This window comes from Mobula birostris, chromosome 2 (assembly GCF_030028105.1).
Source record: "Mobula birostris isolate sMobBir1 chromosome 2, sMobBir1.hap1, whole genome shotgun sequence".
NCBI lineage: Eukaryota > Metazoa > Chordata > Chondrichthyes > Myliobatiformes > Myliobatidae > Mobula > Mobula birostris.
Window position 1 is genome coordinate 4,715,307 of NC_092371.1, and position 14,404 is coordinate 4,729,710.

The following is a 14,404-nucleotide window of genomic DNA, read 5'->3' on the forward strand; positions in this document are numbered from 1 at the left end:
TAAATGCCAGTCTATGTCAGGCCATAAAAGCTTCCATGGAGCTACAACCGGATAAACTACCGAAGGACTTATCCTTAGATCAAACACTCCACATTCTTTAGCAATACCATTCCCTACCCGACTAAAGGTATCCCTCTGAAACCTCCCATTTTCCCAGCACTCCTGCAACACTCCTTTAGTAGGGTGAGAATCATTGTGCCCCTGCAAGTTAGCCCAGTAGTTTGCCATCAATTGCATCCTTCTTAGTTCCAAAGGTATTACTCCCATTTCTACCCATGGGGCTGATACTGGTGATGTTTTGAAAGCCCCACTGCACACTCTCAAGGCCTGAGCCTGAATCACATCCAGTTTCCTTATAAGAGACCGAGCTGCTGATCCATATACTATATTTCCATAATCCAATATAGATCTTACTAAAGCCACATACATTCTCTTCAAAGCTGAACAACTTGCTCCCCATTCCCTACCAGTCAAACATCTCATCACATTTATTACATTTTTACATTTCTCCTCAACTTTCCTGATATGGTCTGCCCATGTTAACCGTGAATCAAATATAACTCCCAGAAATTTAAACGATCCAACCCTTTCTAATTCAATCCCATACATTCTTAACTTCTTCCCTACCTCAATTCTTTTCCTGGTAAAAAATACAGATTGAGTTTTTTCTACTGAAAATCTACATCCCCAATCATAACCCCACTCTACCACTTCATCAATTGCTTCTTGTAGTTTCCTGATTATATGCTCCATGTTCCTGCCTCTTTTCCACAAGGCCCCATCATCCGCAAACAGTGACCTGCCTATATCCACCGGTACCTTTGTGAAGATATCATTGATCATAATGATGAAAAGTAACGGGCTAATCACACTACCTTGAGGTGTGCCATTTTCCACTATGTACTTTTGATAATTCTGATCCAATCCAAACTTGAATTTTTCTACCAAACAAAAAATCTTTAATCCAATTAAAAACTCTCCCACCAACCCCCATCTTGTGCAGTTTAATTAATAATCCTTCCTTCCACATCATTTTGGCTTTTTCAATGTCAAAAAACACTGCAACTACCAATTCTTTATTTGCCTGGGCCTTCCTTATTTCAGTCTCTAACCTTATCACTGAGTCCATGGAATTCCCTCCCTTTCTAAAATCACTCTGATAACTTGCCAGCATTCCTCTTTTCTCAAGCTCATACGATAACCTTTCTGTTATCATCCTTTCCATTACCTTACATATATTTGATGTTAATACTATTGGTCTGTAGCTAGTGGGTTTTGACAGATCCTTGCCAGGCTTCCTTATTGGAATTACTACTGCTTCTTTCCATGCACTTGGTAATCTTCCCTCCTCCCACACTCTGTTATAAAAATGCAGCAGCTTCAAGAGCGCTCCTTCTCCTAGATTTTTTAGCATCACAGAGCATATCAGATCTTTCCCTGGGGAGGTTGGTCTCGATCTCTTCATTGCTCTCACCATTTCTGCTAACGTAAATGGATCATCAATTATATCATCTGTTCCTTCCCTCCTGTTTAACACACCTGGGTGTTGGTTCATTGTTCTTTCCCTTCTCCTTCTCCCTTCTTCAGACAAATTTTCTGAACTGTGTATCTGTACAAATGACTTGGCCATGACCTCAGCCTTATCCCTACTGGAGACTGCTGTTTCCTCCTCAGATATCATTACTAGATATTCCCATTCCCTTCTATCTCCTCCCATCCTCTTAATCATTCCCCATATCTCTCCCACAGGTGTTGTTCTTCCTACCTTGTCGCAAAAACTCCTCCAACTTGCCCTTTTAGCTTGACGTATAGTTCTTCTCACCACTGCCTGTGCTTTCTTATATTGAACCAAATGCTGCATATTATGGGTTCTTTTAACTAGCCTGAATGCTCTATTTCTGTTTTTTACAGCCTGACAACATTCCTCTGTCCACCATGGTACCAGTTTTCTACTCATCCTATTTTTACTCCTGGGTATAGATCCTTCTGCTGCCATGATAATTGCTGAAGTCACCTGACTGTTTAATTCATCTACATTTCCAGAAATATCAATTTTTGTCAACCCTTCTTCACTCAACTTCTGGAACTTACCCCAATCAGCTTTTTCAAACACCCACTTTGGGGTTCCGCCACCTGGTCTTACTTCAACTCTTTCACCCACTGAACACAAAACTGGGTAGTGATCCCTGCCTACTGTCGAAGCAGTCCAAACTCCCCAGTTACTAATGCCAGCCAAGGTATTAGACACTAACGTAATATCTAACACTGACTCAGTTCCTGTTGTTATATCTATCCTTGTGCCACTACCATCATTCATACACACCAAATCCCTTTCTTCCATCAAATCTTCAATTACCTTTCCATTTGGATCTGTAATCTGATCCCCCCATATTGTGCTATGAGCATTAAACTCTGCACACCACACTACCTTATGTCTGTTTTGTCCTTGTATCCTTAATAGGCTGTCCAAATCCAACCTTTTAAATGGATTGTAGTAGTTAATTATAACCACTTCCTCCCACACTTCCACCACTATGTATTCCTGATCATCTTTTTCCAGTACCCTATATGGTATACCTTGCTTGATTAACATAGCAGAACCCCCTCCTCCCCCTAGATTTATATCTTTTCTTATCATTGTATACCCATATACTGCAAAGTCTAAAGTTGGTTTCAACCAAGTTTCCTGAATACACACTACATCCGGTTTTACAACCATTTCTTTAATGAAGTGCTTGAATTCCTGGCTATTGGTCAGTAAGCTCCTTGCATTCCATTGTAAAAGAATCACCATAATTAGTATTAACCAACTCATGACACTTCCTGGCTTGACTGATTACTGAGGTTCTCCCTCACTTCCTCCCATGTCAGTCCTACTAACCCTAAATGGTTTACTGCTGCTTTTACCACCAGCTGAATTTTGTCACTTTTTGACTTTACCTCAGCAGTACTATTAATCACTCCTGCAATGAATGTTACTAGAGCCTTTTTGTCTACATAAATCCTGTCATTTGTTCTTTGTTGCATCTCTCGTATCCCTATTGCTCCCTGTTCATTAGGAACATTATTCTGTTCTCTTGACATTTTTACAGCTTCCGCATAAGTGATCTTTCTTTTCACTCTTATTTCTTGAATTTTATTCTCCCGTCTCATAACCTCACACCCACTATATGCCACATTATGAGCTCCTCCACAATTGCAGCATTTTGGTTGCACCCCTGTTCCGCACTTTCCATATTCACGATCACCCCCACATCTAGCACATCTCCTCTGCCTTTTACAGTTTTTAGCTATGTGTCCAAACCTTTGACAATTATAGCACCTCAATGGCTTTGACACATACACCCTTACTGGGTAACTCATGAAACCCAGGAACATCTTCCTCGGCACTCTTTTTTCTTCAAATTCAATCAATACTGATTCACTTTCCTTTTTCACTCCCTCCTTTGTTGTTTTCAGTCTTTGAACATTCATTACTTTTCCTCCTTTGATATTCCTCTTTAACTCCTCCATATTTATACTAACTGGTACCTCCGTGATCACTCCTTTACAACCACTATTTTGTGCTCCCACCCTCCCTGTGTATTCCACCTTGCATTTTCCTATCTCTTTTAGTTTGAGTGCTTTCTCAAGTTGTTCCTCATTCGCACATCTTACCAATAAGTTGCCATCATTAAGGACTTTTGCAAATACTATTTCCCCTATCTTATTTGCCAGAGTTGTTGTTAGCACAAATGGGTTAATTTTCTTCATATGTCCCTGAGCCTTCTCATTAAACCTAATTATGACACCACCTTCTCTCTGAACTTGTTCATCTTCCTCACTTTCAGAGCTTTCTCCACTATCATCTCTTATTCTTTTATTCTTTTAATAGCAGGGGACAGAGGGTCCAGTGAGATGGAGGAACTGAGCGAAATACATGTTAGTAGGGAAGTGGTGTTAGGTAAATTAAAGGGATTGAAGGCAGATAAATCCCCAGGGCCAGATGGTCTGCATCCCAGGGTGCTTAAGGAAGTAGCCCAAGAAATAGTGGATGCATTAGTGATAATTTTTCAAAACTCATTAGATTCTGGACTAGTTCCCGAGGATTGGAGGGTGGCTAATGTAACTCCACTTTTTAAAAAAGGAGGGAGAGAGGAACCGGGGAATTATAGACCGGTTAGCCTAACGTTGGTGGTGGGGAAACTGCTGGAGTCAGTTATCAAGGATGTGATAACAGCACATTTGGAAAGCGGTGAAATGATCGGACAAAGTCAGCATGGATTTGTGAAAGGAAAATCATGTCTGATGAATCTCATAGAATTTTTTGAGGATGTAACTAGTAGAGTGGATAGGGGAGAACCAGTGGATGTGGTATATTTGGATTTTCAGAAGGCTTTTGACAAGGTCCCACACAGGAGATTAGTGTGCAAACTTAAAGCACACGGTATTGCGGGTAAGGTATTGGTGTGGGTGGAGAGTTGGTTAGCAGACAGGAAGCAAAGAGTGGGAATAAACGGGACCTTTTCAGAATGGCAGGCGGTGACTAGTGGGGTACCGCAAGGCTCAGTGCTGGGACCCCAGTTCTTTACAATATATATTAAAGACTTGGATGAGGGAATTAAATGCAGCATCTCCAAGTTTGCGGATGACACGAAGCTGGGCGGCAGTGTTAGCTGTGAGGAGGATGCTAGGAGGATGCAGGGTGACTTGGATAGGTTGGGTGAGTGGGCAAATTCATGGCAGATGCAACTTAATGTGGATAAATGTGAAGTTATCCACCTTGGTGGCAAAAATAGGAAAACAGATTATTATCTGAATGGTGGCCGATTAGGAAAAGGGGAGGTGCAACGAGACCTGGGTGTCATTATACACCAGTCATTGAAAGTGGGCATGCAGGTACAGCAGGCGGTGAAAAAGGCGAATGGTATGCTGGCATTTATAGCGAGAGGATTCGAGTACAGGAGCAGGGAGGTACTACTGCAGTTGTACAAGGCCTTGGTGAGACCACACCTGGAGTATTGTGTGCAGTTTTGGTCCCCTAATCTGAGCAAAGACATCCTTGCCATAGAGGGAGTACAAAGAAGGTTCACCAGATTGATTCCTGGGATGGCAGGACTTTCATATGAAGAAAGACTGGATGAACTGGGCTTGTACTCGTTGGAATTTAGAAGATTGAGGGGGGATCTGATTGAAACGTATAAGATCCTAAAGAGATTGGACAGGCTAGATGCAGGAAGATTGTTCCCGATGTTGGGGAAGTCCAGAACAAGGGGCCACAGTTTGAGGATAGAGGGGAAGCCTTTTAGGACCGAGATTAGGAAAAACTTCTTCACACAGAGAGTGGTGAATCTGTGGAATTCTCTGCCACAGGAAACAGTTGAGGCCAGTTCATTGGCTATATTTAAGAGGGAGTTAGATATGGCCCTTGTGGCTACGGGGGTCAGGGGGTATGGAGGGAAGGCTGGGGCGGGGTTCTGAGTTGGATGATCAGCCATGATCATAATAAATGGCAGTGTAGGCTCGAAGGGCCGAATGGCCTACTCCTGCACCTATTTTCTATGTTTCTATTCCCTTTGTCTCGGTTTTCATTCATCTGTCCCCTCACCATCTCCGCATTCCCTTTATTTCTCCCTTCACAAGAATCCATCTCTCCCCAGCTGCCTACCTCTGGTCCCAAGTCTCTACCCCTCTCCTTCTCCACTCTCTTTCCCTCAACCCCTCCCCATCTTGTCCGCCATTACCGACCCACACAACCCCTTCCCAGCAATTCCCGTTCCTTCTCTACTTTCTTTCCCTCAACACCCCCCCCATCTTGTCCGCCATTACCAGACCCACACGACCCCCTCCCAGCAATTCCCGTTCCTTCCTCACTCTCTTTCCCTCAACAAGTTCCAAACCACATTCACGCATCAAGGCCCAGCAGTTCAGCCCTGTTCCCCCTGTACACAGGTGATCTCCATTTAACTAATTATGTGCCATCTAAAACCAATTGCCTGCACCAGGGTTGATTTGGTGTGTCATATTATAGGGGAGGGGGTGAATACTTATACAATCAATTACTTTGTGTTTTATATTTGTAAATAATTTTTAATATCACTCTGTAGAGATCTGTTTTCACTTTGACACTAAAGAATTTGTTTTTGTTGATCAGTGTCAAAAAAAAACAAATTAAATCCACTCTGATTCAATGTTGCAAAACAATAAAACATGAACACTTCTCAAAATGGTAAATACTTTTCATAGGCACTGTATGGATTTGCAGACAAAGGAGATGACACGTGTTCAGGCCACAAGAAAACACTTTATTAGAACCAGCACAAATACAATACAGAAAGCAAAAACAAATGTTTATACTGTACCAATAGCAGTACAGAAATCAAAATACTTATCACCCTCTAAATGAGCTGATCTGTGGAATGCCGACAGACTTTCACACAACCTGTCTTCTCTCTCACTCTCACTAACTCAAACACAACATACTGTTCCCTCTCTGAGTACTAGCCAGCAGCAATGATCAAAACTCACTCCTCTTGTACCAAGACAGTGCTCCTTTTATACCCTTCAAAAGCCCTTCCACTTGTCGTTTTTCATGCATTTGGTATCTGTACCTGCACAATGATCTTGCCTTTCCCAGAAAAAAATATCTTTTTCACCACCTTCTACTATTATGGCTGCAGACTTGACCTTCCTTGACTCTCTCAAAATATTGTTGTGAACGGGTTCCCTTGTATTTTCCAAAATAATTCTTCTCCAAGTTAACAGCACTTTGTCTGACAGACTTCCATTTTATTTCGGCATATACCAAGGAGGAATCGTATTAAGCGTTTTGCTTACCAAGGGCAGGATTGAATGTATGATGTTTCGATATTTAGACGTTTCCAGAGGGATAGGGAGGGAGGTAGAAGAGGTGAGGAATGACTTTGCTCATCAGGGATAGTATAACACCTCCAGAAAGATAGATAGATAGACAGATAGACACTTTATTGATCCCAAAGGAAATTACAGTGTCACAATAGCATTACAAGTGCATAGATAGACAATATTAGAAGAGAAGTTGAAACAATAAAGAACTAAGTTACCACAAACAGTCTACCAGGAGGGGTCATCACTTCCCCAGCTATAGGTTGACTCATTATAGAGCCTAATGGCTGAAGGCAAGAATGACCTCATACCGCGCTCTTTGGAGCAGTGCAGTTGTCTTGTCTATTACTAAAAGTGCTCCTCTGTTCAGCCAAGGTGGCATGCAGAGGGTGAGAAACACTGTTTGGAATTACCAAGAATTTCCATAGGGTTCTTTGTTTTACCAGAGTCTCCAGTATGTCCAGTTTGACTCCTATAACAGAGCCAGCCTTTCTAATCAGTTTATTGAGCCTGTTGGCATCACCCATGTTGATGCCACTGCCCCAGCACACCACCACATAGAAGACTGTACTGGCGACAACAGACTGGTAGAACATGCGAAGGAGAGGCCTGCATACTCCAAAGGACCTCAGGAGCTAGAGGCGACTCTGGCCCTTCTTGTACACAGCCTCTGTGTTGGTGCTCCACTCAAGTTTGTCATCCAGGTGCAGCCCCAGGTACTTGTAGGCCCTCACCATCAATAGTAACAGAAAGCAATGCAGGCTTGCTCTTCCTAAAGTCCATCACCATCTCCTTTGTCTTACTCATGTTGAGCTGCAGATGATTCAGCTTGCACCATTTATAGACAATAGACAATAGGTGCAGGAGTAGGCCATTCGGCCCTTCGAGCCAACACCACCATTCACTGTGATCATGGCTGATCATCCACAATCAGTACCCTGTTCCTGCCTTCTCCCCATATCCCTTGACTCCGCTATCTTTAAGAGCTCTATCTAACTCTTTCTTGAAAGCATCCAGAGAACTGGCCTCCACTGCCCTCTGAGGCAGAGCATTCCACAGATCCACAACTCTCTGGGTGAAAAAGTTTTTCCTCAACTCCGTTCTAAATGGTCTACCTCTTATTCTCAAATTGTGGCCTCTGGTTCTGGACTCCCCCAACATCTGGAACATGTTTCCTGCCTCTAGCGTGTCCAATCCCTTAATTATCTTATATGTTTCAATCAGATCCCCTCTCATCCTTCTAAATTCCAGTGTATACAACCCCAGTCGCTCCAATCTTTCAACATATGACTGTCCCGCCATCCCAGGAATTAACCTCGTGAACCTACGCTGCACTCCCTCAATAGCAAGAATGTCCTTCCTCAAATTTGGAGATCAAAACTGCACACAATACTCCAGGTGTGGTCTCACCAGGGTCTTGTACAACTGAGGGAGGACTTCTTTGCTCCTATACTGAACTCCCCTTGTTATGAAGGCCAACAAGCCATTAGCTTTCTTCACTGCCTGCTGTACTTGCATGCTTATGTTCAGTGACTGCATGCTTACTTTCAGTGACTAAGTCTTACTTTCTTTGACGAAGTCCTCCACCACTCCACCAGGGACCTGTATCTATCCTCCCATTCTCCCTTTATACACCCAACTATTGTTGAGCCATCAGAGAATTTCTGCGGAAGACATGACTCAGTGTTGTATTTAAAGTCTGATGTATACAGGGTAAACAGGAAAGGAGCCAATGCAGTCCCCTTTCAGGCCCCAGTGTTGACACACAGCTCTGAAGTTGCACAAACTGTGGTCTGCCAGTCAGGTAGTCCATTATCCAGGATACAATGGGAGTGCCAAACTACACTGAACGGAGCTTTACCCCAGCAATGAGGGCTGTACGGTATTGAAGGCACTTAAGAAATCAAAAAACATGATCCTCACAGTGCTACCCTGCTTATCCAAATGAGAGTAGGCTCTGTTCAGCAGGTAGATGACAGCATCGTCAACTCCAATGTGCTCCTGGTAGGCAAACTGCAGGGGTTGGAGATGAACCAGGACCAGCCTCTCCAGGGTCTTCATGATGTGTGAGGTCAGGGCTACTAGACGGTAGTCATCCAAGACTTTCGGTGGCCCCTCTTGGGTACTGGGAGCAGACATGATGTTTTCCACACAGTCGGGACCCTTTCTGGGCTGAGACTTAGACTGCAAATGCACTGGAAAACTCCACACAGCTATTCAGCACACTCCTCCAAGACCTGTGGTGGCCAGTGTGATTATGTTTGCTGTTGTGTGCTGGGGCAGCAGGCTGAGGGTAGCAGACACCAACAGAATCAACAAACTCATTCGTAAGGCCAGTGATGTTGTGGGGATGGAACTGGACTCTCTGACGGTGGTGTCTGAAAAGAGGATGCTGTCCAAGTTGCATGCCATCTTGGACAATGTCTCCCATCCACTACATAATGTACTGGGTGGGCACAGGAGTACATTCAGCCAGAGACTCATTCCACCGAGATGCAGCACAGAGCATCATAGTAAGTCATTCCTGCCTGTGGCCATCAAACTTTACAACTCCTCCCTTGGAGGGTCAGACACCCTGAGCCAATAGGCTGGTCCTGGACTTATTTCATAATTTATTGGCATAATTTACATATTACTATTTAACTATTTATGGTTCTATTACTATTTATTATTTATGGTGCAACTGTAACGAACACCAATTTCCCCCAGGATCAATAAAGTATAACTGCTTGTTTGTCCATCGTTGGCGTCGATGAGGACCTCGACACCATTATGATGATGTCGAGACGAGCGCGTCATTTGGATGTAAGGGAGGGAGAGTTGCGCAGCGTCAGCCTCACTCTCTCTTCCGAATTCCCATCTGGATCCAGTGGCAAGACAGAGTCGAGACGGCTGGAGATGGGACTGGGCGCAGTGGATGACCAGGACGTCTTCTGTGTCTTGTCCTGCTCTACACGTTCCACGACGCTCGCAGAGACCGTCTTCTTGACCGTTGGACCTTTCACTGGTCTCGTCCGCTCAATCCGCCGGAGTCTGTCTTCACATGCTGGGATAGACAACTCCCTATCTCACTGAGGGTTTGAGACCCGTCGGCTACCCTCACCTGGTTTAGCCGGCTTGTCGAAGCCGTTGCCCGGGGTGTGGCTGCTGTCACATGCAAACAGCTACGGGGAGCCACAGGTGAGAGCTGAGTGCCAGGTGGGGACCAAAGGTGGACTAACCGCCCTGAAAAGGACGCGATATGTTCCCCCACCAGAGCTGCTACCCCTCCCTGACACCCCATAACTACTACTACTACTACAACACCATCTGATCCCAATGCTTTGCCATGTCTGAGTTTCCCCAGAGCCCTTCTCACCTGCTCCGTTGTGAAGGTGAGTGGAGAGTCAGTGTGGGTGGAAGTCAGAAACAGGAAGGCAGTAATTACTCTACTGGGGGTATTCGATAGACTCCCCCCTAATACAACAGTGACACGGAGGAGCAGATCAGGAGGCAGATTTTGAAAAGCTGCAAAAATAACAGGGTTGTTGTCATGGGTGACTTCATCTTCTCCAACGTTGATTGGTAGCTCCTTAGTTCAAAAGGTTTAGGTGGGGCAGGATTGTTAGGTGTGTACAGGAAGGATTTCTGACACAGTACGGGACAGAACGACTAAAGGGGAGGCCCTACTGGGTAATGAACCAGGTGAAGTGACTAATCTCTCAGTAGGCACTTCGGAGACAGAGACCACAACTCCCTGACCTTTAGCTTTGTGTAAGGGTGTTTCGTCTCTTATGTTACTGCGTAGGCTAATTAAAATGGCTTCTTTGTGATGTTAAATGCTGAGAAAGTCTGTAGCGAGACAGTTGCTTGGGTTAATACAGATAGCAGGGTGCTGTTCACCAATTGGTGTTCATGTTATTGTTTTTTCGGGTGATAATGCTGTCTCATATGACTGGGAACGGGGGTTTTTTGGTGGGGGGGGTCCCGAGCCGTGAGCTGACAGGATCTGGGTGGTCATCAGGAATTTATTGATCTCCAACGGTTGTGCACGAAGAACTTGGACTTTGATAAGCCTGGCGCCTTTTTTTTCCATTACTTCCTTTTCTGTATGGAATTTATATTAACTTCATAGACTCAGTAATATCTATGAAGTGCTCTTGGTAAAACGTACTGGGTGTGCTGGCTGATGATTGATGTTTGGGACTGATTCGGGTGGCAGTGGTGCAGCAACCGATTCCGTGGGAAGCGTTGAGGCAGGTGCTGGGCGGGATTTCCCCCAGACATATACGAGCCAAGATAGCTGAGCGTTACATTTGCAATGGACAAGGATAAAGACAGACGATATGGGGAAAGGATTTAATTGGGGAAGGGCTACAATGGTATCAACACAAATTTGCCACAGATGTTCTCAAGAAGCACAATGGAAATGTGGAGGGAGCACTTGCATGGGGTCTGGAGGGGTTTGTCCCATCGAGGCAGGGAAAGGATGGTAGTGTCAAGGAACCATGATTAACAAGAGAGTCAAGAGGAGGAAGGATGCACACTTAAATGTGAGAAGCAAAAATCAGATTGGGCTCTTGAGAGTTACAAGGTCACCAGGAAGGAGCTTAAGAATGGATGAGAAAGGGATACAAGAAGTGAGTAGGATTAAGGAAAACCCCAAGGTGTTCTACACACACTGTACATGAGGATGACTGGACTGATGGTAGGACCACTCAGGAATGAAAGAGGAAACATATTCCTGGAGGTGGAGGAGGTAAGAGGGATCTTTAATGAATCGTCTGCTTCAGTGTCCACCAGGGAGAGGGGCTTTGACAAACGTGTAGTCAGCACAGAACAGGGCAATGTGCCGGAGTGTGTGCAAGTTAAGAAAGAACCAGTGTTGCAGCTTCTGAAAAGAATTAGGATAGATAAGTCCCCGGGGCCTTACAGTATATACAGCAGGTTACGAAGGGAACTGATTGCTAGGGCATTGACGATGATCTATGCATCCTCACTGGCCTCAGGAATAATATCAGGATTAAAGATGACAAGTGCAGTTTTGTTCTAGAAAGGAAATGGGGATAACCCTGGGAATTATAGACCACTAACAATGGAGAAAGGTGATGGGAAATTTGGGCGAAGATGGGCAGGTGGAATGAAGTGAGAGAAAGGAAAAATGGGAGGAAGAGGAAAAAGGTGGCAGTGTGGTTTGAGAATCTAATATTCAGGCTGATTAGCATCAGAGAGGTTCTGAACTTATTTCCATCTGGCATAATTTACATATTATTATTTAGTTATTTATGGTTTTATATTGCTATATTTATACTCCATTCTTGGTTGGTACAACTGTAACGAAATTCCATTTCCCTCAGGATCAATAAAGTATGTCTGTCTGTTTGTTAGGCCAGTTCTGAGATGAGAGATAAAGCCAACGTGCTCAAACTCTGGCAACGAAGGGGAAGGGGAAGCGGGCCTTTGACAGGGAGGGGAGGCAACAACAGGTAGTCTGAGAGGAGGTGTGCTCCTTCCACTCTGTCTGACCATGGGAAGGGTTTTTGCTGCTACTCTGAGCTTCAGAGAGTGGTACAGCACAGAAATTGGGCCCTCAGGCCCACCATGTCCATGCCAACCATTGTACTAATCTATACTCACCTCACTTACCTGCATGGGCCTGTGGCCTTCCGTGCCTCAACGCCTTCCGTTAACAAGTGGGTTACAACACAGAAGCAGGCCATTCGGCTGGAACAACTCCCTAGTTCCACACAGCTGGCCTTGGAAATCTTTCCTCACCATATGGGTGGGGCGGACTCATTGGGCTGGAAAGGCCTGTAATCAAGCTGTAAAAGTTATTTACCTGTTTCTCTGTGAAGGCCACAACGCAACCTGCATCCACCACGTTCCAGATTCAGGATGAGCTGGAGTCAGTGAACATGTTGAAGATTATCAAGGGAGTTTTAAGAAGATCTTTCAAACACAGATGCACCATCTTCTCCTCGGTATTGCATTGTGACAGAGTACAGAACTGTTCAATGATCCAAAGTTGAACTTGACCGAGTGGGATTATCACGTTGGTGCTGGGAGAGGACGACGATGTTGGTTCTGTTACCCTGCCAGTGGTATTGGCGGATTTTGCGACGGCAGTACTGATGGGATCTTTCCATTCCCTGCTGGAGGTGATCTAAGACTAGTTTAGATAGATCAATAGGTATACTTTATTGTCCCCGAGGGAAATTGGGTTTCGTTACAACCGCACCAACCAAGGATAGAACATAAATATAACAATACAAAAATCACAAACAATCAAACAACAATATGCAAACTATGCCAGATGGAAAATAAGTCCAGGACCAGCCTGTTGGCTCAGGGTGTCTGACCCTCCACGGGAGGAGCTGCAAAGTTCAATGGCCACAGGCAGGAACGACCTCCCATGCTGCCCAGTGTTGTATCCCAGTGGAACATGGCCGAAGTCCAACAGTAAAAAGTTCAAACAACAGGAATTCTGCAGATGCTGGAACATCAAAGTTGCTGGTGAACGCAGCAGGCCAGGCAGCATCTCTGGGAAGAGGTACAGTCGACGTTTCGGGCCGAGATCCTTCGTCAGGACACGTTGTCAGTAAAAAGTTCAATATCTGGTCTACAAACACGTTCCTTGATCGCAATATGACCCGGATTGCATTTTATTATTATCGTGTGTGCCGGCATGGAGTGAGAGGGCTGTGGAGGCCGAGCCATTGGATATATTTAAAGCAGAGATTGAAAGGTTCCTGATTAGTAAATACAATAAAAGGTTATGGGGAGAATGGAGTTGAGAGGGAAAATGAATCAGCCAGGAACAGCAGAGCAGACTCAAAGGGCTGAATGACTTAATTCTGCTCCTATGTCTAATGGTCTGATGGAAGTAATTTGTTCGCTTGCCATCCAGGTAGATCACACCATACATCCAGGTGACAAGCAGAACACGGAATGCAGAAGATAGGATCGCAGATACCGGAAGTGCAGAGCAGGTAAGCACGATGTGAGATTAAGAGTTCATCTTTATTGCATGAAAGGGAGTCTGATTCCAGCAAGATACGAGCTGCTCTTGAACCTTGCGTTCTCAAACTTTTTTATCTTCTTCCCAAAGGGAGGAGAAGAGAATGACCAGGGTGGGAGAGTCATTAATTACGCTGGCTGCTCTGCGGAGACAGCGCGAAGTGTCGGCCGAGTCCATGGAGGGGAGGCTGGTTTGTGTGATGGACAGATATCCATTTACAACTCTCTGAAATTGCTTGTGGTCATGGGCAGAGCACTTGCCATACCAAGTTGTGACGCATCTTGATGGGATGCTTTCTATGGTGCACCTATAAAAATTGGTGAGGGTCTTCGGGGGCATGAAAAGATTCTTTAAACCCTCTGAGGAGCTGTTGTGCGTCCTTGACTGTAGCGTCCATAGGGCTGGCCCAGCTTAAACTGTTAGTGATCGGGAAGGTTCAGAAGAGATGCAGACAGTGGGCCTCAAAGGCATCCAGCATCACATGAACACCATGCCTATTATCTAAGCAACACACACAACATGCTGGAGGAACTCAGCAGGCCAGGCAGCATCTATAGAAAAGAG